This window comes from Spermophilus citellus (genome assembly GCF_964194105.1).
Source record: "Spermophilus citellus genome assembly, chromosome: 12".
Taxonomy (NCBI): Eukaryota; Metazoa; Chordata; class Mammalia; order Rodentia; family Sciuridae; genus Spermophilus; species Spermophilus citellus.
In genome coordinates, this window is record NC_138198.1 from 44,524,137 (window position 1) to 44,551,463 (window position 27,327).

Consider the following 27,327-nt stretch of genomic DNA (forward strand, 5'->3'; position numbering starts at 1 on the left):
AATAAGGTTTCCAGGTAAAGGATATGGCTAATATAGTTTGAGAAACACTGCTGTAACAGAGTCATGGAAACTAATGTCCTCAGAAGCTCAGGGAGTAACTGACCATTGGTAAGGTCTGACCTGAGAAGGCTTCCATTTGGTCACCATGCCACTATGACAGAAGGGCCATAACTTACAGCTTCTAACATACATTAGTTTATTCATTCTACCAGAAATTTGGTGTGGGATTATTCTTGGAGTAACACTAGTTGACTACCATGATCTGACAGATTTTAGTTCTCATACTATTATAGTAAACTTAAGAGAGAATATATAAACTAAATAGCCTTAATTTTGCTTTCATTCCTTTACTGAGAACAAAATTTATGAGGCTTTTCTTTTTGTATTATTTTTATATTTTTTTGTACATTAAATTATAGAAAGTAATAACAATGAGACATAAGAAACAAACACCATAATTTTTGCCTGGACTTAGTTCTAAATGTGACTGATAAAATGCAAAGAATAAATTATGTATGTCTGCTCACCTAGACCTCTTCCAAAAAGAAAAGTTGAGTTTTGTAGAGTGGGTATTTAAGATCTCATTACCATTTCAATTGTTTCTAAGTCAATTGGTAATAATAATAAAGGCTATAACAACAGGTTCCCTTTATTGAGCACTTTGCTTTTGCCAGGTTCTTTCTGCTGGGCACTTTCCCAGACAATCTCACTTAGTACTCACAACAATTCCATATGGCTAAGATGATCATTCTCAGAGCACATTGCAGAACCTATAACAGAATGGTTTCAACTTGGTGCCAGACTCAGGCTGGTCAAGCAGTGGAATGCTGCAGGGCCCAGTGCAGTGAAACTCCCAGGGTGGGACCCAGGGCTGGGATATAAGCATGATCCAAACACTCAGCTTATAACTATCCATTTCTCTACACTCCCCTGGTGTCCTTATTTCTTCCTAACCAGCCCAGCCTCCAGGCATGTCCATTAAATGTATATTTTTGCTTCCCTCATCCTTTTGTCTTGCTCACCCTTGCAAAACCCAGACCCAGTAGGCTCTTCTGTACTTCACCAAGCTGAAAGAGAAACAGGCATGGCCTACATTCAGTGCAGCCCCAGCTCAGTCCACAACAATCCATCACCCCATGACCACAACACTCCATCACTCCGTTTCCATCACCCCAGAAATGGAGCCATATGCACTCATTCTCTGGTCTGTACTGACAGAGATTCTTGGCTGGGCCAAGTAGTAGTCAGGTCCCTTAACTCTCCTCTAAGTTACTCTGTGCACTTCAATATCAAATCCAGACTGAGAAGATCTCCAAATCTGATCAGGCTCCTCAGCCTCTGCCATGCCCAGGTAACATCTCTGATCACCTAGGTCTATCTGCAGTAGAATCTTTGGTTGGTTGACCCATAATAATATCTCTATCTCCTCTTAATTCATTTTCTATCCACTGTTCCCCAACCTGCTTTTTGACTCTCTATCCATTTGTTTTTGCTGTAGGCACAGATTAGCCTAATCTCTTTTTCCCATGTGAATGGTATTACATTATAGTGGTCCCTATACCTAGTGCATCAACTGATCAGGAATAAAGTCTTTTGTGCCATGTTTTAAGATGTGTTGTAGAATTGTTTCTTTACTTAACATCACAGTCTTTCCTACACATTCCCCCATATTCTGGATCAACATCCTCTTTAGCCTAACTTCTTCACTGATGGTGTCCTCTCACTCTATCTTGAGCTACCCTGGTAGCTGTATCTTTTCCTTCAGAATACAACATACTGTGAGGCTCCTCGTCTAAAAGCCAATAGTCATGGCACCCCACTTGCACCTTATTCCTGTACTTTTCTATCAGAAAATTGTCTGGACATGGTTACCTACATGAGCTTATCTTCTCATAGCCCTCCCTTGATGTTGACTTTGTTCAAGCTGCAGTCTCTGGGCCTGTATTTTCTGGGACAATGGTCCCCTTCTCCCATCTGCACCTGCTTAGCTGATGGTCACTTTGGGCTAACCCCTCCTCACTGGCTCTTCTCTCTCTAATCCATGTACCTTTCTTGTCTCCAATTCTAAGCATAGGTGAATAAAGGCTACCACCCAGTTCATTCTGCAGAGATTCCTTAGATCCCTGCTTCACACCACCACTCACACCACTTCTTTCCAGTGAAGTTCCCTCTAAGCTCTTGAATTGATACCCAGCAGGCCTCTTTAGGTTACTGTATGCCCAACAAAACTCTTCATTGTCTCCTCCCTACCTCTGCCTCTTCTTTAACAATCTCTCAACTACAAGTTTAGGGTAGTTTATGAAGGGCTGACTAAACTTTGAAGCCCTACATGGGTGCCTGTGCTACAAATTCAGACTACCTCACAGTAGAGGGTTGTGTTTGAGTCTGGCCAATAATTAAATGTACATTGCTAACATTTTTGTTGCTGTGACAAAACAGGTATAGTTTATTTAGGCTCCTGGTGTCAGATATGTTCAGTTCATGGACAACTAATACCATAGCTCTGGCCTGAGCTGAGGTACAATGTCATGGAGGAAGGATGTGGTGGGGAAAAGTAGCTCCAGACAAGGTAATCAGAAGGAGAGAGGGTGGGGAAGAGAGATAAATAATTTCATTTCATCAGGGACACAATACAAACCCCAAAGGAATGCTCTCAGGGTCATACTTTTTCCAACCACATCTACTTGCCTACAGTTTCCATGCAGATAATTCATGTAGTGAATTAATTCAATGTTTAACTCTCTCGTTATATAGTCATTTCACTGATAAGCATTCTTGCATCATCTCATACATGAGCTTTTGGGGGAAACGTCATATCTAAAGTACAATAATAATAATAAAATAGAAAAATTAAAAAATTACATTGTAATAAATTTTAGGTGATTGTTCTCTCTCTCTCTCTCTCTCTCTCTCTCTCTCTCTCTCTCTCTCTCTCTCTCTCCCTCTCAGTATCATATTATATTTTACTCACTATTCTCATTACTCTTGTGTTACTTAATCCTTGGAAATTGAAACCATGAATAGGGGGAGAGGTGTGGATACTACTGTATCAAGAGAGAGAGAGACACAGAGAGAATACAGCAAGGGACAAAGGACAATCATAATGGTAGCAAATAAAAGTGTTCAAAAGCCTAGTGACAACTGTAGTTAAATGATCTTAAAACAGTGGACAGCCTGTCAGGGTGAAAATGAGCATGAGTTGTTTGTATTATTTATATGATGCCCCACAAGCAGTCAAATGTAAAGAGAATCAAAAGGAGACAGAAGCAAGGTACAGAGGCAAAGTGGCAGAATAGCAGGATGGCAGAATGGCAGAAAGGCAGAAAGCCCTTGCCCAAGCTGTCAGCCTTATTCATATCAATAGTTTATATTAGGTCAATGGCATTAGTAGGACATTATTGTGCATTGTGTCATTAGGCAGGTTACAGAGTTAGCAATATCATGAAGCTTATTCCTCAATTACATACTATACTTGCAATGTGCAATGTTAGGAGATTTGTGTAGCTCTCAAGAAAGTCCATTGTTTAAAGTTACTGTTATGCGGACAGGTTCAGGCACAGCATAGCATGGTGAAACATTGGGGTTGTCTAACAAGAGAGTTTCTTTATTTCCAGGATCTGAGTGCCTGAGGTCAAGGTCAAGGGTGATAAGACTCTAGCACAGAGCCTCCTTATGAAGGCAATTGCCACAACAGCTAGGCATTGCACATGCATTTGTTATCTTACTAGTTCCTGGGAGAAACTACAAAACATTCCAAATGTGGAAAACAGGGTGCCCCCAAGAGTTTGCTTACCAGAGGAGCACTTTCCTATACATTTCCACAGTTAGATCCTTACAGTCTAATTAGAGATGAGTTTTCATATGGGAAGTTCTATGCATAGAGACCAAAACTCATGAAACTCTGTAATAGACTGAAACGTCTATGGGAAGCTGGGAGGGGCTTTCTTCCAGCCAGATGTCTCCTCCTGGGGTGGAGGCAGTACCTGTGGCCTGCCTTATTTCTCCTTGACCTTGCAGGGCCTGCAAGGGGGTCAAGGACTTCTCTCAGGCCACAGTGAACTTATTCAGCCCCAGGCTGTACTAAAATTTGTACAAGCTCAATAAAATGGCCATTTCTGGAAACATCTAGAAGCTGTACACCTAAGAGCTTGAAACTAAGTCATAAGAAGGGAACTGCCATATAAGTGATTAGCCTGTTACATAGACAAAACCATTGGTATTGTGACTATTATTTTCATTTCTAATTTGGTCTCTCTTTTTCTGATTGGTGTGAGCTAAAGAGAGTTTTTTAAAACTTGCTCACTGATAAGTGGGAAAAAAAGAATTTCTAATTAAAATCCAGAGTACAACATGGAGAAACCTTTGTGAATGTTGTGCATACATGTGTGTGTGTGTGTGTGTGTGCATGTTTCACTTGTAGTAGGAATCATCACCATCTCACCATTGCTACTTGAATTTGAACAGTAATCTATGCTCCTAAATTTGAACTAAGTTTCAGAAAAGTTACAAAATGAGAACATACCTTTGTTAGATGAGAAGAAGTGTGGTACTGTGTCTGTCTTTACAATCTGTAATGTTCCAGATGAAACCATCCATAATTCAACTGATAGCTTTTCATCCTCAAGGAATGCTCTTCACTTAAAGTTGTTACAGCTATGCTGAAATTGCTGTAAATAGGTGTGCAATAGTGAATGCATACAGATTGATTTCAGGTACTTGAATGATCACATTTCTCTCAGTAGTCATGTGGAAAATTTGTGAAATATATTCTGAAATAGTTCATTAGAGTAACATTGTATTTCTAGATATGAGAAACAGGGGATGTAGGAAGTTTACACTTTGAAGAAATAAAAGCACTGAGAATAAAGATATTGCTGTATACAAATTATTACTAATGGAGATTTTCCCTCAAGAAAAGCATGAATAAAGACTTAGGTGGAAAAGGAATCCAATTTTATGTAATATATTACACTTAAAGTTATGTTCCTCAAACTTGAATTGGCAAAATGTGAAACAACAAGATAAAAAAGTACCATTATCTTATTTTTATTATGCAACTTACTATATTCTTAAACAAAAAAATACTATATATACATAGGGAGATCAATTATATAAAATTCCATTTCTCAATGTATAGCTGTTATACTAATTATGTTTTTTCTCTTTTTAATTTCATATTGCATTTCTCTTACAAACTTTAAAACTATAGTTCATTAATGCCTATACAAAGTATCAATTCTAATATAAGAATGAAAATTAATTGAGGATAATAAGGCTATTACCTATAGAACATACAACTTGTCAAACTTAACTTTCAACATCTATATAGACTCGCCTTTATTATTTTGTTGCTTAGCCTATTATTAGAGACAAAATCAAATTATACATTTGGTAAAAAACAAGGCTTTCTTTTACTGTGATGCCCTTTTCAGCTCAATAACATTGACTTTAACAATCTTCACAGGTATAACAAGTAACTTTTGACAATTTTCTTGGCCAAATAAAAATCTTTATTAAGTAAAAAAAAAGTACCATTAATAATGAAATAAACTAATTTTATTAGCTTAGCAAGAATTTTATGAATAAATTAGAAATAGTTTTATTTTAAAGGCCCTAATTATTTTGCTTCATTTTTATTATTTGTGATATTTAATAAAATATTTAAAAATCTATTTGATAATCTCAAGGTTTAAATGATAGCCACATAACAATGCCCAGAAAGACAAAGCCTTGCTTCATTTAGGTGAACTTTTATCATAAAATATCCACATCAAGTCAATGTATTCTTTGGGATATATATGTATATAGATAGATAAATAGATATATACACAAAGACACACTTACACACATATTGAAAGGGTAAAGTTTCTAAGCTGCAAAGCCTGAGTTAAAATGTAAAGGACTAGGTATTGTAAAGTTTCTGAACTGCACACAGAACCTGAAATTCCTGAGGCAGTTAAGACAATGCCCGGTACTGCCCACTTAGTTTTTTAATAACCTAGGACCCTGTGCAGCTTGGCACATAGGCACCTCAGGACCCAAACCAATCAGTTTGAATGTACCCCCCTTCTTAGGACTGACCTATCACTCCTGCCTGACCTGTTCCCACCAATGAATGGACTAATCATGTTTGAGAGTTGTCGTTCAATTTTCCCGCACCTCATGATGATTTGCTCCAATGTATGCAAAGCCCCCGCCCTCCCCAAAAAGTGTACTTAAGCACTGCTCAACCCCTGCTCGGGGCTCTTGGCCACTCTCCCTTCTTGAGTGAGCCTGGAGCCCCAGCGCGCTGGATTGGATCCTCAGTAAACCCCCTTTTGCTGTTGCATGAGTCGATCTCTTGGTGGTCTCTTCCTCCGACGTTCGCCGGACCCTTATAATATCTTCTATGACAATGCAGAATTCCCACTATTACCCCTATTGCACTGATCTTTCAAACAGATGGGAATTAGCAGCATTAAATGAATTAAAATAGTCCTAATAGAACCTTTTTTTTAATGCACCAGTTCCAAGTACATCTGGCTAAAGAAAAAGCATAGTGAGTGTTTGATCTGAGCGTTTAATCTTGTTTTGATTTTCCAAATTCATCTATGGGAGTTTGTTTGGAGATAATGGCTGTTGCTTTCAGTAGTTTCTTCTGGTTGTATTTCATGATTCTACTTTGTGTGTTTGTATGTGTGTATGTCCATGTGTGTGCAAATACACTTGGAAATAGAATTGACCAGTGTACAGTTGTAAGTGCTGAAAGCCAAAATACTTTTCAAATTCAGTTCTATAGCAATTTGTTTAGAAATTTCTGTAATTGAACAAGTCACAAGTTCATATTAATGGAAGTAACAGAATTGATGGAAAAGAAAAATTCCACAGTTCCCACTGTATTTAGTGACTTCTTTTATTTGCATATCCTTTTATTACTGCCCCGTTTATATCTCTTTTTCTGTGTATTTAGTTATAATGTGAACACAATCTTCTTCCTACTTTTTAAATTAATATTAAAACATTTGCCTGGCTATCCCACTTTGTCTATACCCAAAGACTTAAAATCAGCATACTCTATTAGCTCAGCCACATCAATGTTTACAGCAGCTCAATTCACAGTAGCTAAATTATGCAACCAAACTAGGTGCCTTTCAGTTGATGAATGGATAAAGAAATAGGTATATAGACACAATGTAATATTACTCAGCATTGAAAGAGAATAAAATTATGGCATTTGCAGGTAAATGGATGAAGTTGGAGAATATCATGCTAAGAAAAGTAAGTCAATCCCAAAAAACAAGAGGCTGAATGTTCTGTATGCTAAGTGAATGATGATCTGATCCATAATGGGGAGGGGGGCATGAGAAAAATGGAGGAACTTTGATTGGGTAAAGGGGAGGAAATATTGGGAAGGGGCATTGGGGTAGGCAGGAAAGATGGTGTAATGAGATGGATATTATTAACCTAGGTAAATGTATGACTGAACACATCATGTACAACCAGAGAAATGAAAAATTGTGCTGCAATTGCGTAAAATGAATCAAAATGCATTCTTCTCTAATATACACCAGAAAAAAATGGGGTGTGTGTGTGTATGTGTGTGTGTGTGTGTGTGTATACCAGCTATTGAACTCTGTATACTCAACCTCTGAGCCATATCCCCATCCTTATTTTGTTTTTTTTTTTTAGAGACAGGGTCACACTGAGTTGCTTTTGCACCTTACTTTTGCTGAGGCTCTCTTTGAATTTGTAATATTCCTGCTTCAGCCCTTTAAACTGCTAGGATTATAGGTATGCACCATACACACGCTAAAAATTTGGTTTCTTCTGATTATTTTCTGCAACAAGTACAAATATTCCAAGATAATTTTAGATATCTTAAAATCAGTATACTAACGAAGGTGTGAAATTTTTTCCCCATCATATGCCATCACAGAGAAATGGGGCTTTTACAAAAATTCATTTCCCTTAGTTTTTTTAAAAAATCTTGTATTAAGAATATTTTGTAAGCAGAAGTAATAAGAACCTGAGTGAAAATATGGCTTTTTGGAGCTGAGGTTGTGGCTCAGAAGTAGAATGCTCACCTAGCGTGTGCAGGGCCTTGGGTTCAAAACTCTGCACCATGTAATAATAAATAAGTAAAATAAAGGTATTGTGTCCAACTGCAACTAAAAAATAAATAATTTTTAAAACTATGGCTTTAAATATAAGTGTATATTTCTGTGGCTCAAATTCAGGACTGAATAAAAATTACAGAAATTTTTTTGTTTCTTTCTGAGGATAAATACCGAAAAATTAAGAAACACTTTGTTACAATTCAGGATCTCTCCAATGATTAGGAGAGATACCAGATGGAAATAAATATTTTTGTACTTACAAATTGGAGTCAAGCATTGAAAGAGAGCCCTGTGTCTAAACTTTTATTGGGTTCAAGGAATTATCCAAACAGGTGTCCTGTGGGGAGTTTTAATTAGTGGGTTTAAAGCAGGCAGGCAGGAGTTCCAGGTGATCACACTGTGACTGAGTGATGGTCACTGTGACAGATTTTCACTGTCTGTGTAGGCTGTGGGGCTCAGTGGAGAGCTTCAAATAGTTGTATCTTTCTGTCCCATGGGGAGATGTTCACCAAGAAGTGGTTGTGAGTCAAATATCTAGATAGACCCCTTTGAGGATCTAGGAGGATTAGGAGGTCTAGGAATTATGTAAAGGGTGAATGAGCCCTGATTCTGACACAAAACATTTAAACATATTTAAAATAGATGTACAGACAACAAAAAAATAAATAAAAAAATGACCCAGACTCAGTGGTCCATGCCTATAATACCACTACTCAGGAGGCTGAGGTAGGAGTATCACAAGTTCAATGGCAGCCTGGGCCATTTAGTGGAAACCTGTAGCAAAATAGAAATTAAATTTTGGGAAATTTGGGGATGTAGCTCAGTAGTAAAGCATTTGCCTAGCATACAAGTAACCCTGAGTTCACTCCACAGTACTGAATGTGTGTGTGTGTGTATGTGTGTGTGTGTATGTGTGTGTGTGTATAAATTCACTACAAACTTTAATTAGCACTGCAATTTTTAAAAGCTCAGTGTAGAATGCAGAAAATAACATGAAACTTTTATTTTTAAACCTTTTTTGTGGTAATTACTAGAAGTCACAAAATTTATAAAATAATATACATTTTTAGCAAGCAGAGCTGGGATGTATAGTAAAAATGAAAGACAAATAACATGAAACTATAAGAAACATGAAAATTTGTAAATCTCCAAAATAGCAATTTTAGCTCTTTTCTCACTCAAGCCTAGTAACTTGACAGACCAGTGAAAGATCATAGAAGTGCTAAAAATCATAAAATTATTCTGCCCTTAGGTGTTCCAAATCCATTGCAAGAAAACATAACTGGCTGTAATTTGTGTAACTACTGATAGAAAATAATTCATCCTCAACCAATTCCACATTTTGACAAAATTTTCACTTTATAACACTGTGTATTTGGCCTTTTCTGCTCATTAGTAATCTTGTATATACTGGGCCTTTCCAGGCTGATCCTTTGAAACCAAATCTCTTGTGTTTTTTTGGATGATTCTATTGTAAATGTCACCCCCCAATTTACAAAGGTTTCACTATCTGCTGACCTAAAACAGCTTAGATATTGTAAAGGTAAAATTTCTAAGCTGATTCTAAGCCGCAAAGGCTGAGTTAAAGTGTAAGAGACCGGGCATTGTAAAGTTTCTAAGCTGCAGGGCCTGGGTTAAAAAGTAAAAGACTAGATATTGTTAAAATTCCTCTGCTACCCCTCAAACCTGTAATCCCTGTAGCTGTTAGGACAATACCCAAACTGCCCAGTAAATATTTCCACTGTTTCCACTGGTTGTTTAATAACCTGGGATTCTGTGTAGTATTTCACGTAGTCCTTTAGGCCCTAAGATCAATCAGTTTGAATGTGTACCCCGCTTAGAAGTGACCAATCACCCCTGCCCAGTCTGTTCCCGCCAATGAATGTACTAATGTTTCAGAGTTGTTGTTCAATTTTCCCGCGCCTCATAATGATTTGTTCTGATGTATGCAAAGCCCCCCGCCCTTTCCAAAAAGTGTACTTAAGCTCTGCTTGACCTCTGCTCTGGACTCTGGGCTGCTCTCCTTTCTTGAGTGGGCACGGAGCCCCAGCATGCTGGTTCAATAAAACTCCCCCCTGCTTATTGCATGAAGCTGGTCTCTTGTGGTCTCTTTCTCCGACGCTTCGCCGGACCCTTACAATATAACCTTAAATATTAAGCTACTATACAACATGGAAATCTTCACAAAAAGAAAGATTCACATAAATTATGTCACAATTAATTTTAAATCTTCTTAATGAGAAAGGGACATCATTGTTGAGGTTACAATTTGTTATAACTTTTACATTCTTCCAACACCTTAGCCTCATAGCTTTATTTGACCCTAAAAAATAAGTAGCTCTTTTTGGTTTTCCTAGTATGTTTTCTGAAGTTCATCTACAAATTTCTACATCATGGATTGACCCCTGGGCTTTGTGAAAGCCACAGTTGTCTTTAGTAATTGAAAAAAAAAACAACATTAAATTATACATAAAAACAAAAGTTAGCAACAAAAAGCCTAAAGTGATTGTCATTTAAAATATATTCTGGATAGATTTACATGTGAAATGGTGATCTGAAACAATGTATATAGAAATAAGTGTAACTTAAAGTTTTAAAATCAATGCACATGCCCTAAAGGGGCTCCCCTCCCTATCTTTTTGCCCATTTCACTTAAATGCAGCCAAATGGGCAAAAAGATAGGGAGGGGAGCCCCTTTAGGGCATGTACATTGATTTTAAAACTTTAAAACCTTCTCCTTCTTCTTCAGGACCCCTTATTTTCCACATCAACTTCCTTCCGCAATAGGCATACTTTTTTTATCTTACATTCCTTTCTCCCCTTTCCATCCCCTTGTTTGCCCTGCTCATGAAAGAAATTGTAAATTTCAAAATGCATTTTACCAGTTCAATAGAACTATATATTTTTATATTCTGCATAAAAGAGTAGTTATATTTTATTATGTCTCAAAATAATTTCTTAAAACATGATTCTGTTTAATGCTTATGTATGTAATGATAAATATTATTTTCCTTTGATTCAGTGACCGTGAATGGTTACTGAAAGTTTACCCACCCCCTTTGTGTATTGGTGACTTTAGTTCACTCTACACATGGTGGTTTTGTTGTTTTGTTTTTTGTTGTTTGTTTTAATTTCTATAGGTCAGAACTTAGGCTTTGTGTTCAAACATAAAACCAATCTTTGAAATAGATGATTCTTGTAGATATAGACAATTTTAAATGCTCTATTTTTAATTGTGATTGTTAAATAATTTCCTTTGATAGTATTTTCCCCATCTAGTATTGTGAACTCTGATGTTGGCTGCATTGAGTCAGTATAATTCTCACCCTCTCATGTGAGTTTTCCTAATCAGAGTGAGTGGAGACTGTAGCTCCTAGTGAACACTGGTGAATGGGAGAGATGTCTGTTGGGATTGGGAAGAGGGACAAGGAAAACAGTTGCATTCCAAGCAAGTTTTTTTTAAAGAATGCTTTTACTTTTAATTTTTTTCAGTTGTATATATAAAAGGGTGAAGTTTCTAAGCTGCAAAGCCTGAGTTAAAATGTAAAGGACCAGGCATTGTAAACCTGCTTCTAAACTGCAAAGCATGGGTTAAATTCCTGAGGCAGTTAGGACAAGGCCCTACTGGCCATTTAGTGATTTATGGCCTGGGGTCCTGTGTAACTCCTCACGTAAGCATTCAAGACCCTGTGCTGCTTGTCACAAAGACATTCAGGGTCCGAACCAATCAGTTTAAATGTAACCCCCTCCTTAGGAAAGACCTATCACTCCAGCCAGCCCTGTTCCCACCAATGAATGTACTAATCAAGTCTAAGAATTATTGTTTGATTTTCCCGAGGTGTAAGGTAATTTGTTAAAGGAGACTGTGATGTATGCAAAGCCCCCAGTCCTCCCCAAAAGGTGTACTTAAGCATTGTTCAACCCCTGCTCTGGGCTCTGGGCTGCTCTCGCTTCTTGAGTGGGCCTAGAGTCTCAGCGCGCTGAATTGGGATCCTCAATAAAAATCCCCTTGTGTGTTTTGCATGAAGCCAGTCTCTTGTGGTCTCTTCCTCCGACGTTTCACCGGTCCCTTACAGATAGACTCAATATCTTTATTTTTTAAATCTTTTTATGGAGTGCTGAATATTGAACCCAGTGCTTCACACCTGCTGGGAAAGTTCTCTAATACAGAGCCACAACCCCTGTCCCCAAGCAAAATTTTTGAAGAGAATGCCATTTCAACTCTTTTTCAGACTATGGGTTAATATATACAGATATATTATAATCTCCAGAGAAAGTTCTGTGTGTATCATGGGGAAGCATCAATGGTAGGTAGGTATTCTTCTTGTGAAGCTGGTTGCCTCTGGAGCAGGGGAGAAACTGGAGAAATACACATGCTTCCAATGCTCTGGGTTTAAAATTACATGTAATCCTAAGTGTGGATCTTACTACCTCAATTGGCACAGATGACATCAGAATCAGACATACCGTCAAGTCCACCATGGCATTCAGCTGAATTCCTGCCTTTTAGAGACAGGCTTTTTCTTCAAAGGGAAGGTCTTAAATTAAACTCTGGGTATCCAATTTTTAGGAATCAACAAGGATTTATGATTGATAGAGGAGGAGGAGGTCTGGACATGGACAATTCCCTTCCACCTGCTTTGAAAGAGGCAGCTGGAGGGAGTAATTACAACCTGCTCGAAACTTGTCTCCTATTTCATCACCTCCCATTTCTCACCTACCCTGACTTCTAGGGCGTGGGGATTACTTGGTACCTCAATAAGCAGGTAAATTACTGGTAGACGGAACAGCCCCTGCAAAAGCCTCACCTGACAGTTAACAAAACAAGGCCCAAGGTGCTTAATAAGACCAACTGTGCTGGAATTTTAACCCCACAAAGCCACTAAAAATTTATTTTGTCCCCCACCCTATCACTGTTGCTGAAAATCAGCTCTAAGACCCTATTCCCTACATTTTTTATCTATGTTTACCCCAATTACTCTACCTTTTCCTAGCTGTGCCCTGTGCTAGCAAGCACCACAGGTTCCAACTGTGAAAATGTTCCCATACGCACCATTTCTGTTTTGGGGCACTAGAATCTCCTTGAAATGCTTTGGCAGTTTGTCCATAGTCTGGACATAGCTTCACACTTGCTGTCTACTTCTGGGTCTGGCATTGCTGCCTCCTATAAGTCTGACTGAGTCAACTTCTATTGGCACCTGATGCTGACTTAGCCTCAAATGTAACAGAGAAGTCCAGACTGTACCAGTCATTTCCCTGCATGCATCTCTTGTAATCAGGTGGCTGAGACATTTCAGCTGCAATAGTGAGCTATGGAAGGCTCTGAGAAAGATCAAGTGTGAAGATGTGAATTGTACTTAAAGGACACCCACTGCCTGGAGTGCAATGCTGAGTGTTTCCTTCATTCTTTTACTGGCAGTGTTCTTCAGGGTCAAGAAGGGGATGCTCCAGGCACTTCTAGTGGTTGTGAAGTGGCACCCGCTTTCTCCACAGAAAAGCCCTCTTCACCATGGCTAATTTTAGGACTGTCAGCAAAAGAGTCCATTGTAGATAAACTTCCTATTTTGGTGTCACCCTGTTTACTTGGCCACTGGCCGAGAAGATACTAGCACTCCAGGTGCTGGACACCCCCTTACTAGTTCTCACAAACGTATCCAGTATAATACTTTGAAGAAATGTGCAAACAAGGCCTCTGGCCTTGAGCTGGGCTTCACAGAGATGTCTACATTTTTAAGATAAGTTACAAATGGGCCCATGGTAACAGCTGGCAGGGGGAGGAAAAAAAGGGGAGATGAAGCTTTCCCCTTCTCAGGTGTTGTCCTTGAAGAGTTAACTTGCCCAGAACAGTGAAAGCAAAAGCTGCTTTTATGTGAACTTCTGCAGACTGTGAACTTCTGATCCCCTCCCCTTACACACTGGGTATAAAACTCTTGAAACTCCCTGAACTCGGGGTTGAGGGGATTGATTGATTACAGCAAAGGCTGTACCCTCTGAACCTGGCTGCAGCCAAATTAAACTGTTTCCTGCTATCTTCGGTGCCTTGCCCCGTTTGTCCCTACAACAGTTGCAACTGCCCAGGAGAAGTGAAAATGTCTGGCTGCCAGCACCTCTCTAGCCAGCACCTAATGTTGGCCTGTGGGTCTCTTCTCTACCTGTGAGCTGCATCCTGTGATGCAGACATCTGACATCAGTCCCAGCACCAGGCTTGTGAGAGCCCATAGACAGTGACTCAGAGAAATGTGTGGAGGTCAGGAGGAACTCATAAGGGAATGAGAAACATGCTTTCTTTTAGAGTTGATCTGAGAGTGACCCTGTGCCTAAGAGACTGATAGTTATCCTGCTTAGGTCCCAGGATTATCTGGGTGGGATAGGGCCATTGCTGGAAAAGACACCTGTGAACTTAACAGGTTCATGAACCAGAGAAGACAACTTTTTTAAACCTGTTTGATGGGGTTCATGTCACTTGCCATGCAGAAGACCCTCATCAATAGAGATCACCACGAAGCCACTAAAAATTTACTTTGTCCCCCACCCTATCCCTGTTGCTGAAAATTGACTCTAAGATCCTATTAGCTACAATTTCTCTGTCTATAACTGTCATGGGGGGGGGTATTGTGAAGTATTCAGTGCTTTATTCACTCAAACTACTCAATACAGTTTCACTCTATAGGTTCTGAATCAAGAAAATGACAATCCTTAATGCTAGGCACTGCAATATACATAATCAATTCACAGAAAACAATTCTAGATTAATTATAAGCACTGCAAAACAGGCTTAATCAGGATAGGCTAATGACAGACATTCCCTCTGCATGCTAAGTTCAAAAGTCTTAAGCCTTAGGCTTTATGTCCAGCAGATTCACACTAACTCAGACTCCGGTGACCAGGTCCGGAACCAAGGCAGGCTTTTTCTGGCTTGGAGGGGATGACCAGTTGAGGAGAGGGAGAAGTTGCAGCTCTCAGAAAGACCGGATGAGGCAGTAGAGGTTGAGAGCACTGAGGATCCTGTAGAGGCTTAGGAAATGATGACAAGTGATGGAATGTCAGGTCCTCATCAGGCTCTCCAGCTCCAGTTCATCCTTGTTTCTGCTGGCTGAAATTCTGTTCATTTGCTCTATTATTTATACTAAATTTGGGGGCTTTTGACCCCCCCCTTCAATCCTTATCAGCTGGATTACTCAGTGACATTATTTACCTTGGGGTCAGAAACAACTGTCTGGTGGTCTCCACCCTAATCTTCTCACCTTACCCTCTTATCAGATGAGGACAGCCTGCCAGGGGTTTCACTCTGTTTATCTGGGTGAGGGGAAGTAACTTGTTTGTGGCTATACTGGAGGGCTCTGTGGGTGTGCCTGGTGAAACTGCAGGTTTCAAACTGGAGTTTTTAAAATGGAGTTGCTTAGGTTAAGGCCTAAGACCATCCAAACAATACCCCAGGTACTCTACCTTTTCCTAGCTATGCCCTGTGAACATTGTGTGCCCTGGGTGGGAGGGTCCTCCCAGGTTTGAACCTACCTGGTGTGTGTGTGTGTGTGTGTGTGTGTGTGTGTGTGTGTGTGCGCGCGCGCGCAGCTCAGGCTGCAGGGATGCGAAGAAACTCAGCAAGTTTCACATTCATAGAACCCTACACATCTGGATGTACTTTACAACAACTGCATAATCTATGCTGTAATTCCTCTAAGATCCTTCAGGACCATGGCCATCTTCAGTATTTGTTCAGCTTCAGGCATGAGCTCACTGCCTTCTGAGACAACTTGCTTTATTCAGCTGATTTACTACACATTATCTTCTCTGATAGTGGGGGCACAGCCCATTGTGGCTGCTGAAGTCTTCCTTGCACTTAACCCATAGAAGGTGAGAGAATCAATCCCCTGACAGACATGGCTGGTAGGCCATATGGGTCCTTTCTGAGCACAGTATTCCTCTCTGATGGCTCAGCATCAGCCACCCAGAACCAGGACAGGGCTAGGGACCACAATGGCTTTGGTGCCAGTAAAAGATCCAGGCAAGAGTGTTCCTTATTGGAAAATTGAAACTTTCAAATACCCAGCTTGAAGTGCTCCTGAGAGCTGCCTTTAAGCTGTCAGCTCTACAAGCCACAGGAAAGAGCATTGCATGCCCTCAAGGCTCATCCTGTGGCCTCAGCTCCTGCCCCACCTCTCTGAGCTCTGGCTTCTTCTATCTCTACTTCCTAGGATTTGGTGAATGCTCAATAAAATACTGCACATAAAGTGTTAGCACAGGCGTTCACTTAACACAGGCTGCACAGGGTAGCTTCTGTCATTGTTATTTTTATTGAGGACAACAAACATCACCTGCACAAGGGTATAAAGTGGGCAGATCAGGAGTACAACTCCAGTTGTGTTGCTTCCTGAGAGAGGTAGGACAAGCCCCAGTACCTAGGAGCCCTGCTTCCCTCAAGGTTAGAGTGGGTAATTGGAGGGTGAAACATCAGCAATCTGAGTCTTCCTTCAGGGCTCTCTGCCTCATTCCTGCAATAGCTCCATTGGTAGATGGCCTCCCAAAGCCAGCAGGCCCAGGGGCTGGTGGAGGGGGATGGTTACAAAAATTTGAGAGCTGTTTCCAAGTACAGAATCCTAGAAAGGATGGAACTCAATAGTGCCCATCAATAGCTCCTTACCCCAAGCAGTAGTACCACATCATGCTGTCACACCTAGTGGTAACTGATGTCCTTCCTCAGAGGTGAAGCATTAATTTCCTTTATGGGTACCAGTTTGATCATGAGATGGCTCAGAGTCTGAGGATCCTCTACAAGAGATAGAAAAGGCCAGTCCTGGATCATTTGTGACAAGGTCATCAAGGGTCCATTCCAAGAAAAAGAAGGAAGACAACCTCAGAAAGAAACACACACTGTGAGGGATGCATTGGGAAGGATAGTACAAACTTGGGGAATTTTAATGTGTTTCCTGTGCAAGGAGGTGTGGGTTCCTGCCAGGCACCTACATTCCTGTGGTGTGAGCGATTTAAGAAAATTGGCTCTCAGTCTATAGGGACTCTCACAAGTGTGGTCTTCATCTACTCCTACACTGCAGATTTAAAGAGGATATATTTATTCAAAATCCTGATTTGAAATCCATGTTTGTTGTTGTTGCTTTAATCAATCTGTTTTTATGCTAGTTTTCATTTGTATCTCCTACTTATTATGTTGATATTTGAAGTAACAATCATCCAGCCAAAGAGAAAGATAAAGTGAACTAACCAGAGCTACAGAAGTCATGACATATTCCTTTGAAAACAAAGGGAGCTCTTAAGAGAAGCCAACATGGATTTTCTACTAGATACAGATTGAAGGGAGATAAATATTTGCCAAATGGAAAAAGCATGCTACTGAGGAAAGACAAACTCTTTTTCAGCTTCTCAAAAGCCATGCAAAATAGAAACCAAAACCAACAGGGAATACATTTAAAGTCTCACTTTTTGGGAGTCCCATAGAGGGTTTGAAATTTAACACAAAATATATCATTATTTTTTAAGCCTTCATTTTTAGAGATTGTTAACTCTTCCAGTTGATTTTTCAGGTCATGGAGAAAGCTGCTAGTAATTTGAACCCTGCCTAAAGAAAACAGATCATTTCATTTGTGAGCAAACATTCATAGACTTGGACAACAACACTACAATAGCCTATTAATCTTAGAATAACATGTATCCCTTTCAAACTCTGCAAATTTTTAAATAAGAGTTAGAATTCAATTAAAGATAGTTGACTATATTGTAATCAGATGGCATTGTAATCACATGACATTCATACTTAACTAGAGCACATAAAAATAAACTTTGTTACTTTAAAGACTTTTGTACACTAACAGAATAATATAATTTAGCTACCCATTCTAAACATGCTGAATGCTATTAATATTGTATAATATCCTGGAAAGATTACCTCTTTTTTGGAAGAGAGACTAAACATTTTTATAATTGTTTTGCATATAATTTTAATATTTTTGTCAAAAATTTAGATATTTAATTACAAAAAAAAAAAAGAACCAAAACTTTACTTTGTATGGCAATACAGGAAATAGGGTATTGATTTTAAACTTTATGAAGCCAAGCAATTAGGCACATTTGTAATACAAGTCAATTAATCTATAAAATGAATTAAGTTTCATCCTGCATGCAGAAGCTACCTGTACATACTATTTCATATTTTCTCTTTTAAGTTGCTTTCAGAAAGGAGATATTCAACCTTGATGAGTGCTACATCTCATAGACTAGTGGAAAAGATGTGAATTGTGTGGTTTGAGTTGGAGGCTGTTCTGGGAAACTCCTGAAAATTCAGTTTAAAACTGCTATGGAAATGCAGACAATTCCAATTGTATGACACTTTTATGAGGGGTTTTTAATAGAGATAATATTGTACTTAGTGACCACACACGCCTATGTGCACATAGGAGAAATGTGGAAATTGTAAAGTAATGAAAGTGAATTCTCTAAAGCCCGGTTGAAAACTAATTGTGAAACTTCCAGTGGAAATGCACTGCAATTGCCATTTCCATTTAAAATGAACAGCAGTACAAATGGCACATGTGCCTAAAGACTGAGAACTTGCCCACATGATCTGAAATGAACTCATGGATCATAATAGTTCATCTAGGGACTAATTTCAAGGAGCACATTGATAAATAAAGTACATCATCAATTGAAGCTGCCTGTAGGTACTGTTACAGTACTGCTCTTTCAAGTTTTTCTCAAAAAGTACATATAAAGTTCTGTTGATTTTTTCATCTAACAATTTGATAGGAATAATTTTAACAGTTTGGCATTATTTTAGTGGGAGATGAGGGTCAGGAAACTGAGATATGAAATCAACAGTTTATTAATTGCACCAGCTGCTCAGAGGGATTATTTCCAAAGCCTGAGCCCTGAGCATAGCAGAGCTTTTACTTCTATACATAAGTTACTCCTTAGAAAAAGAGAAGGTGTATAAAAAATACTTATAGAAATGAGGGCTGGAAACTTACCAAATTTGATATAAAACAGAGTCATCTTGTTTCAATGCTTCCCCTTCGTAAAAGGGTATGTGGGGGGAAGGTGGATATATTGGTGTGTGTGTGTGGCGGGGGTGATGGGCATAGGTGCGACACATGCAGTTGAGGAGAGAAATAAAAAATGTACATGCACTATGCTATTTTCAATGCTTTATTCACTCAAATATCTCAATATAATTTCACTCTATAGGTTATTTTGTCTTTCAGTATTTAATTTAGTTGTACTTGGATACAATACCATTATTGTATTTTATTTTTATGTGGTGCTGAGGATTGAACCCAGTACCTCAAACGTGTTAGGTGAGCCTTCTACCACAGAGAGACAACTCTTGCCCTTCTACAGGTTCTTAATAAAGAAAATGACAATCTTTAATTCTGGCCACTGCAATAGACATAATCAATTCAAAACAAACAATTCCAAGTCAATTCTAAGCACTGTAAACATACTTAATCATGAAACATTTATTACAGACATTCCCTCTGCTTGCTAAGCTTAAGTGCCAGATCTAGAGTCTCAAGTCTTGGGCCTTAAGTCCAGCAGATGCACACTCACTCAGACTCTAGTGATCAGGTCAGGAATCCATGGAGGCTTCATCATGGCATGGAGCTGATGAGTGGTTGAGGAGATATGATAATGAGAAGTCCTTGTTCTCATCAGGATCAAGATGTGGCTGTGGAGTTGGAGAATGGTGAGGAGGAAACAGAAGATCAGGTAGATAATGAAAAGAGTTGGGATGTCAGTCCACGTGTCCTCATCAGGCTCTCCAGGATGGGGGCATCAGTGTGGCTTGGTTGAATGTCTCTTCATTTGCTACATAATTTATATTAAATTTTGGGGTTTCTGCTTGCTCTTTCAGTCCCTATCATATATGACTGGGTTTCTTAGTGATGTCTTTCACTCTGGGGTCAGGACATCTGGTCTGGTGGTTTCTGCCCTGATCTCTCACCTGTGACTCTTATCAGACAAAGGCAAATGACAGTGACTTCACTCTGAGTTTTATCAGGGTTGTGGGAAGTGACTTATTTTTTTCAGGCCATGCCTCATGAAAATATTAGAGGGCTCTGTAAACTTGTCTGGTAGGGACTCCAGTTTTATTTTAACAAAGAGTTTTAAAATGGAGTTGCTTAAGCTAAGGCCATCCTCACACTGTGTGTATAGACATGTTCCCAAAATTTCTCTTAAAGTTTAACTTACGCTAATTTTACAAACAAAAATACTAAAAACATACAAAAATGTCTCTTGAGGGTTATTTCAGTTTTTATACTTAAGTTTTGTAAGGTTGTAATAATAATGTATCAATTTGGTTTTTTTTTTTTTTGGCTAAACCCTTTAGATGAAGAGAATAAAATAAAATTGGAAAAATTTTATTTAAAATTAGCATAGGTAAATAAGCATAAGAGAAATTTCACTTCTTTGCTGAATTGATCAAGGCAAGAACATATTTATGGAAGAGTTGAAATTTCAAAGAGAAGAGATCCTGAAAGTAATAATCCCAGAGAAATAAAAATTCCAAAGGTAATAAGAATTTTCAAACGCTATGAAATTGATGGATCTCAGAGACCTACAAGGAAGCAGGTGATGTCTGGTTTCCAGGAGAAAAGAATATTGAATAGACTGAGGTCTTCTCTGACAGGGTGAACAAGTGGAGTTGGAAGGAAGGATCTAGAAGGTCCAGGAGGATGGAGGACATGTTGGCTGGAGGGCAGGGCAGAGGTGTGGTGCTGACTCTTCTTCTTGTCCTTCCCCAAATGACAGGAGTCCTTTGTGATGAGAGAGCACAGCTCTGTGACATGGGCCTGGGCCCTACTTTCCATTGCTTCAGACATTCAGGACTCACTTGTCCAAGTGACATAGTGCAATTTAGATGATGGAGAATTCTCTCTTTCCTCTAAATAGCATGAATGCCACTTGGCTGAATCCCAGCTTCACCACCTGGGCAATGGATATGATCCTGGCCTTTGCATGTGGACTGGGCATCTTTCTCCTTTTATTGCCCTGCCTCCAAGGTAATCCATCCTTCCCACAACCAAGGGAAAAAGAAAAACTCAGGAAGGTAAGAACCCTCAGGTCACACCCAACAACAACAAAAATGATTCTCCTTTGTCTACTTTCCACTTTTCCAAAATAGGTAGACACACTTCACAAGAGAAATTTCAGGATAGAATAGAGAATCATTCTGGGGTAGGCAGGGCAGGGCATGGAGAGAGAGTGCACTAGGATTTCTCCTATCTGAATGTCTCAGACCATATAGAGAGGTCTGGACTCCTGAGAGTGCTGGGTACCTCTAGAGAAGGACAGGCCCTGAGCACTGCTCCGTAACCTTCTCCTGGTAAGTGTCTCTGGAACAAGGCTTCCCTCTGTATTGGGCTGATGTGGGCCTGAGGGCCTCCATCACAGGCTCTCAGGTCACCTCTGGCCTTAGGAAATAGAACCATGCCTGGCAGCTGAGAAGAGCCTGTGGAAATGAGTACATTTTTAAGCAGAAGATCAGTGACTGACAACATTAATGGTGTAGTTTATTCAGAAAAATCCCCTTTTCTGCTTTCCAAAGAAAAAAAGAAAGTATTTTGCCTCTGTAATAATGTTCTCTGAATAAAAGGGTTTCCACTAGGTAACTGTAAAAGTTCTGCTGTTTAGAAACATGGAATGTCTACAGCTGGTCTAGGAGATCACAGGGAGAACTGGGCCTCAGCCTCTTTTTCTATATTGTCTGTCAGCATGTGAAGGTGAAGAAGGTGCTGTACAAGAACAGGAAAAAGAGTGGAACTCTGAAAGGTAAGGTACCCCAGAGGTGGTTGTTGTCCCCTTTCTCCAAGGGTCCAGATCAGTGCCCCAGAGGATGTTGGTGGCAGAGACCTGAGAGGGAAGATGCTGGAAAGGAAATTATCATACCAGAGACACTTCTCAGATTCTGTTCTTAGAACGTGTGGTGGACGAGAGATGTGTGATGTCCAGTACGGTGGTGTTGGTGGCACTAGAGCAGCAGTGCCTAGATATGGAGGTGGGACGGTCAGGTCCAACGGAGGTCAAGCTGTTTCATTTTGTTAAGGCCAATTTCTCTTTGAGGTAACCAATCCTTTCCCACGATAAGGTGCTTGTGAGGATCATGGAGGTGGATGGAGGTAAAAACACCCTGCAAATGATAAAATGTGGCTCTTCCCAGAGTCTTTATATGACTCTCACTGGTCATTTGGACTTGGACACTGAGGCTTAACCTCCAGTTTCATCTCTCATGATCTCCCCCAAGGGGGCATTGCACTTAACATCCTATAAAATCTGGGATCCTACCTTCTCTACCCAATTCATTTTCCATTTTCAGCTTCAGGCAATCGCCTGAAGAATCTGATGGAGATTCAGAATCTGATTTTACTCCTGCAAAGGTGAGGAACTTTCCAGTTCTCCAGTGTTTTTTCCATCAGGATCTGTTATGTGATCACTGGGGTTCAAGGCTGATTTAGTAGGAATACTCCAGGTCATAGTGGAATGTGACTGAAGTCCTGGTGGTAGGAATAGGAAGAGTTTGGTGAAGACAGTGTGTGGGGCAGTCGAGGGTCCATAGGCCATAGGTTTTCACCCCTGCCCAGCCTCTTGGTCCTTCCTGCTCCTGGCTCTAGCTTGTGCCTCTTGTCTCCTGCAGTCTCCTAGGGAAGCTGTGGGACAAGGACAGTTCTCCTCTACTGGTATTTGAAGATGCTGCAGGTGAGGTGTTCATGCAAGAGCCTACTGAAGTTCAAAAGCTACCTCATCAACATTTTGGAGATCCTTCTACCATCTTACCCCCATTGGGTTCTCCAGCTCCTCTGACAAAACACACTCTGCCTCTGGCCTCATCCTTATCAGAAGAACATGAACACAAGTCTAACTTCAATAGAATCTCACTGGACATTGTTCCACAGAGCTCCCTTGTAGGTCACTCATACTGGGCATCCCTGATCACAGCCATCTCAGGCCTAGACTGCATAAGCTATTCAATTTCATTCCTCTCCTGGTGGTGGGAAACTGCAAAGCTCTTATTTTTCTCTACCTGGGTAAACAAATCCAAGCAAGAACATCTTTTCCACCATCCTTCAGATGTCACACTCTGGGTAGACCCCACACGTTGGCAGGTAGAGTCTGGAGGCCTCTCTTTCATCAACTCTGATGTACAGATGCTGCTGGAAATGCTAATCACCAAAAGAGTGGAACTAAAAGTGTGGGAGAAAAATTCTAAAAACGGGTCCTCTTTCAAACAAATGAGTCCAGATTACACCCTGTATTCTCTGGGAAACATGTTGGAGTCACTGGGTAGCAAGAGAGACACCACTGCACAAACCTTCTGGAACACAAAAGAAAAACCAGAGAAGCTTCATGATTCTCAGAATTTCTTTTACAACAAGGTCTTGGGGGGGACTTTAGAGAAAAAATACAGCCAGCTGTTCTGGGGCCTGCCCTCTCTGCACAGTGAGTCCCTGGTGGCTACTGCCTGGGACTCTAAGAGGTCCTCTACCGCACAGTGTAAACATGTAGCATTCAACAAAGTCTCAGAATCTCTCTCAGTACAATATCAGGATGAAGAACCTCCACAGCTTTCCCAGGAGGAGCCCTTGGCCCAGGAAGAGGCCCAATCCCAACTTTTGACGCAAAACTTGTCCCCATCTGTGGCTCTGGGTCAGACTCTGGCTAGCACTTCATACACTTTTCCAAACTTACCACCTTCTTCATCCCAGATTAAGTCTGGCACAACTAGCAATAAATCTGAAAAGGAGGCACAGTCTTTCCTCCCAACTGAAGATCAACATTCAGAATGTCCCCTGCAGAACCGAAGGAAATGGAAGAAGGTCTTATTCTCTGAGATCAAAAAGACTCTGGAAGTCATTAACCAGCCAGCTCTCAACCTTCCCCAGGGAAGTGGGGCCTCCCAAATTTCCAACTCTGTCTCCATAGTTGCTGGGGATTCTGCCAACCAGGAGCTAGAGAAAAGACTCCAGCAACATATTCAAGGAGAGTTAATCAGTGATCAACCACAGCTAGACATTCACTGTAGATTTCTAGCATCTCAGGAACAAATGCATCCTCAGGATAAATTTTCCGGGAAGAGTCAGTGCCAGAAAAATGACAAGCCTGGCTCCTCACAGCCTAGCCAGTCAGTAATTACTGATAATGATCTGCAGAAGATGGAGCAGCCCAGCCAGTCAGCACTTGCTGGTAATGATTTGCAGAAGATGGAGACTAAGCACTCTGAAAGACTCTCTACAATGGGCTCTATAACATTCAAACTAGATTTCCCAAACAAGGGTCTAGAACCAGAACTCCAGAAGCAGCCAGTAGATTTATCCTGGAGCTCAGGAAGCACCTCAGGGAAGGCTCAGAATGATAATAAGGAGGTTTCAGAAAGTTATTTGAGGAGGACTAGGAAGGATAGTTCACAAAGTGACTTAGCTATAGGCCTAGAAAAGAAAATTGTGGAAAAAATCCTGCAAGACCATCTGAGCAGAAAGTTAGTGCAGATCAAGGAGGGCATGATCCTAGTGTGTGTGCGTGGATCCTGGCTTGCTGCCAACTATGCTCTTCCAAAGTACACAAAACCCATCTATCTAGCCTCCTCCAAGTACCAGCAATCCTATGTAAACACTGTTAAGCAGCTTTCCTTCCTTGACCCCGGAACTCACCTGAAGCTAGAGACAGATATTATGAGGTCTCGGGTGAGGCACAGATGGAATCCATCACTGCAGGCTCTTGATGCCATTAATCGCAACTTAGGTGAGGCTCAAACCTCACCCCTTCCACAGCCTGCTATTTCCTCCTCAGCCTCCAGTGACTACAGAGCCAATTCCATTGCCAAAATTGGCAGTCTCCTGGAAGAACTTCCTCAGAAAGGTGTGGGAAAGAGGATAATAAGAAAAATTTCATTTCCCACTTTACAGAATCCTCTTCCTGCACCCTCACCTTCAGAGGTACAGAGTACCATGCAAGGAACCCCACTGGGTGGCAGTCAGAGGACCTCAGATGCCTGTATGCCTTCTCGAACCTATAGCCATCTGCACATAAACCAACAGAGTAGAGTTATAAGGGGGATTGGAAAAGCTAGCCTGGAGCCCAATCCAAGCCTGGATATGACCAGGATTGAGACACAGAAAGAGACTAAGGATGTGGCCTCAGAAGACCCATGTTCTGGTGTGACAATGCTGGAAATTAAAGTAGGGACCCAATCATCAACAGCTGGAAAGACCAAGGAGACAGATGTGGAGAAGAAGAAATCATTCGAATGGGAAGTGACTATGGGAGCCTCTGTGATGGCAAACTCTCAAACCATCAATTTGAATGTGAAGAACATAGGGTCTCTTGGAAACATGAATAGCCCCTCTCCTTCTAGAATTTCTATTTCACAAGATCCAGGAGACCAAATCCTGAAAGAAAATATAGGTAATGTTGTTCAGCTCAAAGTGGAGTTTGAGTCAGAGGAGCAACCCCAAGACATGGTCACTGGAGTGCTGCAAGATTGCCACACTAATGAGCTCTCCACCACAGATATTTTACCATCTCAAGTGTCCCTGTCCAATTCCAAGAGCTTTTTCACGATTCACAAGTCAATTTCCCAAGTTCTATGTGATGATGAAATGAAGGCAGGGAGCAGCCAGGAGCAGGAGGAATCCAAAGTCACAAATGTTGAGGTTCCTGGAAAGGAAGACACTGAAAAGATTTGTATAAATGAAAGCCAAGAGAGCTTTGGGAGGTCCAGACCAAAAGAGGAGGAAGAAATTTCCCAAGACTGTGGGTTGAGTCCTTCTGACAAAGTCCAGGAAATAAACACTACTTTAAGCAAGTCCTTCCCTTGCCTTCCAGAAAAGGGACAGAATCCTCCAGTAAGCTATGGTAATATCAAAATGAAGGACTTTATGGAGTCTTTTAACAATCATCAAAAAGGAAAAGGGAAGGAAAATTCCTTGAATAAAGTCAACCTCCTGACAGCTACCACCCATACCCAGAAATTAACCAAAAGACAAATATCCAAAGACAGTGTAGTGGTTGAACCCCAGGCCCTCATAACAGTTGTAGGACAGATCCTGATGGATAAGCTGGGACTTCAATGTAGAAGTGGTCCAACAGAGGTATATGGGCATAAAGAAGAACCCCCGACCCTATTGGGTAGGCAATTCTGTCAACCCAGGGGTTCTTCCTACCCAGATAAAAGACAAATGTTTAGAGAGATTGCCTCTCGTCCCCAAGCCAGCCCCAGTGTCCACAGCCCCAAGAACAAGTGGATCAGAGACAATAATTGGACCTTCAAGTCTAGGAATGTTGAGCCTCAAGCCACCAGCTTCCAGCTAAGGCCAATTGGGGTGAGCACTTTGAGCCACCTTCACCATTACCCAACATGTTTTTTTCAAAATGGTGATGTTCATGGTCAACCAGGTCTTGTTTACCATGAGTTTCCTGGTGAAAAGCCTTTCAGGAAATATTGAATTCACAGAGAGGGGAAATGTTTTGTCATCATGCGAACCCATTCTCTAAGGACGAATGTCTTCTTCCCTTTTGGGATTTCAATTGCTTCCCAATAAATTTTTTCCTTTTCTCATCAGATATATTGATTTTTGTCTGTATCCTCCTGTGGGGTATGAAGGGGGTTGGTGTCTGCTCTTCCTCAGAGTGGCTTCTAGAAGGGACAGGACATTCAGAGGAACCACCCTCATCTCAGATTATCTCATTGTACCTGAAGGATTCCTCATTCAGTCATCACAGAAACAAACAAGAGCATGCCTTGAGCCTTCTCAGGATGAGGCAATCCTGTGAAGACCCCACTCCACAGTCTGACTCCATCAGTCTTTTCCTTGCTTTCCTTCTCTCTGGAACTTTATACAGCTTTGGGGAATGGGTGTATAAAAGTGACAGATTCTAGTAACTTCACATATTACAAAGTAGGCATGGGAATGTTGGGGGGAAATTAGTGTGTTGGTCTTAGAGTCAGGAAAACCTTGCTCCTTAGATTTTCTACTGAGAAAAGAAGTGTGTTTGATGGGGAAGCCCCTTCTCTCCCTGATAGTGTTTGGAATGTAGATGGGACCTGTCAATCCCTCTTAGCTCAGCCTTAATTACATGGCAGTGTCACTCAACTCCACATCTGCTTCCACCATTTTCTATAGCAGCAGCCAAGATAGAACTTGCAGCTCTGCATCTAGGTGGGGCTACAAAGTGCTGCTGAGTGCTGCATGCCCCCTGCCCATGGTCACCTGTCTTCTCCTCTAGA

The 27,327-nt window shown here is 40.7% G+C and overlaps 1 long non-coding RNA gene across 1 annotated transcript in view; it reads right to left on the reverse strand.

Annotated features, from left to right (window-relative positions):
• Positions 1-17,320: 17,320 nt before the first annotated feature.
• LOC308631947 overlaps positions 17,321-27,327 on the reverse strand; it is a 44,993-nt gene continuing 34,986 nt past the window's right edge. Inside the window, exons 3-4 of the long non-coding RNA XR_014018398.1 lie at positions 19,656-19,773; positions 17,321-17,670 (exon numbers count right to left, since the gene is read on the reverse strand). This is a non-coding gene — a long non-coding RNA (uncharacterized lncRNA). The remainder of the gene's footprint in view (positions 17,671-19,655; positions 19,774-27,327) is intronic.